This window comes from Miscanthus floridulus, chromosome 3 (genome assembly GCF_019320115.1).
Source record: "Miscanthus floridulus cultivar M001 chromosome 3, ASM1932011v1, whole genome shotgun sequence".
NCBI lineage: Eukaryota > Viridiplantae > Streptophyta > Magnoliopsida > Poales > Poaceae > Miscanthus > Miscanthus floridulus.
The window spans coordinates 128,249,259-128,253,300 of NC_089582.1; the positions used below are offsets into that span (position 1 = coordinate 128,249,259).

At 51.2% G+C, this 4,042-nt stretch overlaps 1 pseudogene; it reads left to right on the top strand.

The window, feature by feature from the left end:
• The first annotated feature begins 348 nt into the window (after positions 1–348).
• On the top strand, positions 349–3,581 carry LOC136546882 (protein ACCELERATED CELL DEATH 6-like; annotated as a pseudogene).
• Positions 3,582–4,042: the final 461 nt, after the last annotated feature.

Here is a 4,042-nt window from a genome sequence, read left to right on the forward strand (position 1 = left end):
TTTTTTTTACAAAGGAAAATGCTCCCTCCAACCCCTAAAATTATACTTCTTACTTTTTAAGAAGTCAAATATTTTTAAATTTGATCAAATCTATACAAACATTTATGATACTAAATATTTACTGATCCATCCATCCCAATTCTCAAATGCGATAACTGAAGCCTGGTGACGGGCCCAAAAGGGAGCCCAAAACCCATCTGCCATCCAGATTCCTGAGCCCTAACTCACCCTTCTATCTCTAAATTTGCTCAAAACAAACCTTCTCTCTCTAAAGTCTAAACGCCCAAAATCTCTATGTCAATCATCAAATGAAACAAAACAACAACTACACAAAATATACAAGTTGCAGGCACACAATTGACAGGTCTTTGCCCAACGTTGCAGGGCAAACTTCAGATCCAATCATGGCGGGATCTCAGCACGACCTCGACTCTGAACTGTTACGCGCGCTGACCTCGGGCGACGAGGCCCGCGTGGAGGAGCTATTGGCCCGCCAAAGGGATGGCCGCTCGCGAACGGACGGCGGAGTGGCGATAAACCAGCTGGGCGCGGCGACGACTGGAGCAGAGGCGCCACTCCTCGGCGTGACGGGCAGCGGGAGCACGGCGCTCCACCTGGTCGCCAGCCGCGGGCACGCGGGGCTCGCGAGGCGCGTCTGCGAGCTGGCGCCCTCGCTCCTCGCCACACGCGACGGGGGCCTCGACACGCCGCTGCACCGCGCGGCGAAGGCCGGGCACCGGGAGGTGGCGGCCTGCCTCCTGTCGGCGATGCGCGCGGGCGGAGCAAACGCCGACGCGTTGCGGGCGAGGAACGGGCTGGGCGCCACGGCGCTGTACGAGTCCGTCCGGAACGGCCACGCGGGGACAGTGGTCCTGCTGGCAACGGAGGCGCCCGAGCTGGCCGCAGTGACGACGGACGACGGCGTCTCGCCGCTGTATCTGGCGGCGATGACCGGCTCCGCGGAGATGGTCCGCGCGCTGCTTCGTCCGGCGCCTGATGGGACACCGTCGCTGGCATCGTTTGCAGGACCCGAGGGACGGACTGCTTTGCATGTCGCGGCGTCCAAAAGCAAAGGTACTTGCTGGATGCACATCCCCGTAGCAATTCTGCAGTCCCTTTCCCGTAGCACGCATGGTGACGACCAACTGGCAATCTCGTTAGGAATCCTGGAATCAGAGCAGGGTCTGGCATTGCTGCCCAGAGCTGATTCATCGGGGAAAACTCCTCTCCATTATACGCTGCTGTCACACAGACAACATGACGTCGTCTCGCTGCTCCCGAGGCCTTGTTTGATGCGTATGTATTCATCTTAATCCATATGTGTTGAAGTGGATTGGAGTGGAATTAAACTAAATTTCATTTCATTTCACTCCAACACACGTGGATTGAGTGGATACGCATGCATCCCAAGAAGAGCTAAGTGTAGAAGTTTCACTAGCGCGTGTCTCCGACAACGAAGGTTTGTTTCCAGTGCATGTCGCCGCCATGATGGGGAACGTTAGGAACATCGTTGAGCTTGTAGAGAGATGCCCTGACTATGCAGAATTGGTAGATCGCCGACGAAGAAATTTCCTGCACTATGCTATTGAGCATAATCAGGAAGTTGTGGTTCGATTCATTTGCCGAGATGGCATGTTTGCTATCCTGCTGAATGCCATGGATTACGAAGGAAACACCCCGCTCCATCTAGCCGTCAAGTATGGCCATCCAAGGATGGTCAGTTTTCTGCTGCAGACCATGAGCGTGGAGGTAGGCATTACCAACGTGGATGGTCTAACGCCTGCAGATCTTGCTTACAGTCATCTGGAGCCTGGTTTACACTATTTCCTGGTAATAATGACACTATTTTTTTTTCACTTTCCAGACTGAAAACTGGGTACAGATAGAATTCGAAGTTCCAGTTTAACTGACTGTTTACTTCTACAAATTTTGGACTCAGTATTTGGCTATTTGCATTTTCTTTTTTTTCTTTTGTTTATTTCAAACAAGTTCGTCTCCAACATTGTGGAAATTGCAATTTCTGATCCGTCAATTGGTGACAAATTGCCAATCCTCAACCAGATATGGCTCAAGAAATACTGAACTGGGAGCCGGTTGGTCCAACTCTGCTTACCAGAGCTGATTCGTCAGGGAGAACCCCTCTTCATTTCGCAATACTGCATGGACATCTGGATGTTGTTGAGCTGTTCCTCGAAGTCCATACATCCATAGACCAAGCTCGCATTTCCGACAGCCATGGCTCATTTCCGGTGCACGCTGCTGCCATCGCGGGGAGCACACGGATCCTTGATGAGCTCGTGAAGAAATGCCCCGACTACTACGAATTGGTCGATGACCAAGGAAGAAATTTTAGTTGAGCATAATCAGGACAGGGTGGTCCAGCACATCTGCCAGAATGACACCTTTGCTATGCTGTTGAACGCAACGGATTATGAAGGGAACACGCCACTCCATTTGGCTGTAAAATACGGGTTTCCGCGGATCGTCAGTACGCTGTTGCGAAATATGAGTGTGGAAATAGGCATTGCCAACAAGGATGGTCTAACGCCTGCAGATCTTGCTTACAGTCATCTGGAGCCTGGTTTACACTATTTCCTGGTAATAATGACACTATTTTTTCTTCCACTTTCCAGAACTAAATGTTACGACTCGCCAGTCTCCATGACTCCATTGATCATCTGATCGTCTTGTTTGGTGTACAGAATCCTCGAGCCGTAGCGAAGAACTGTTTGTACTGGACAAGAGCACCGGTCACCCTAGGGGACCATGTTCATCTGCACAGCAGGATGAGTAACACCACGACGCCGGCTATGGACGAGGACCCCAAGGACATCGACGGTATCACGGCGACCGCAACGATCGCGTCCGTGCTGATCGCCACCGTCACGTTCGCGGCCGCGTTCACCGTGCCGGGGGGCTACGTCGCGGACGACCACCCGCGTGCGGGCACGGCCGTGCTGGCCAGGCGGTTCGCGTTCCGGGCGTTCGTGGCGTCGGACACCATGGCGTTCCTCTGCTCCATCGTGTCCACATCCTTCCTCGTCTACGGCGGCGCCGGGCAGGTCCCCCGAGGCCAGCGCCGCTTCTACCAGTGGTCGGCTTCCGGGCTCCTGCCGCCCGGCGCGCAGCTCATGGTCGCCGCGTTCGCGTTCGGGACCCACGCCGTTCTCGGCGAGGCCAACCGGTGGCTGGTAACCCTGGTGTACGTGCTCGCGCTGGCCGCGGTGCTCCTCTGCTTCCCGGGCATCTGGGCGCCCTTCTACCTGGGGAAAGCGATCTGGCGACGAGCCGGATGGAGAGGGCTCACCAATGTGCACCGCCGTCCCGCGAGCTTGGAAGAGTTGTTCTGGCTTTTCATCACGAGCTTTCTGTTCAAAAATCTCATGCGCCCAATGTTTGCTGTGCTCATCTCGGTCGCATTTGTTGTGTCCATTGCACTTAACATCGCTTTGCCGAACTACTGAGTTGTAATTTTTTTTTGGACATGGGGACATCGTTGAGGAGTCTCCTTCATATATAGGCCCAACCAATTCCTCCAATCTAGACTTACCATAATTACATTCTTTTGTTTGGGCTTTATTGTCGTCATTCTGGTCTACTATTTATGTAACTCAACTTGCATTTATTCTTGTTTTTTTCAATTAAATAGATTTTCATTTAGGTATGGACGTCACGCTCCATCATAAACTGTGTGGTTGCGACTTTCATTGTTGCCGTCCTAATACAACAATTGAGCTACACATTTCAAGCTATGCACAACTAACTCTGTTTTACATGATATGATATATGAATCGTAACATTGAAATCTTAAAAGGGCATTGTCAGCAATGACTTACGCATTAACTAAATTGCGCTATCTTATTTCTCTTACTTCACTTTTTAGTGGTATATGTGGTATATATGTAGATAAAGAAACATGTATGGAGGTATTTCTGACTTATCTTTTAAAGGGTGTTAGTTTATAGATAGGTAGATGGGTATTTTGCGGGGTTAATTCAAAATGGCAATGGTGACTAATTTGTAAATGGGCATATAGGTATTT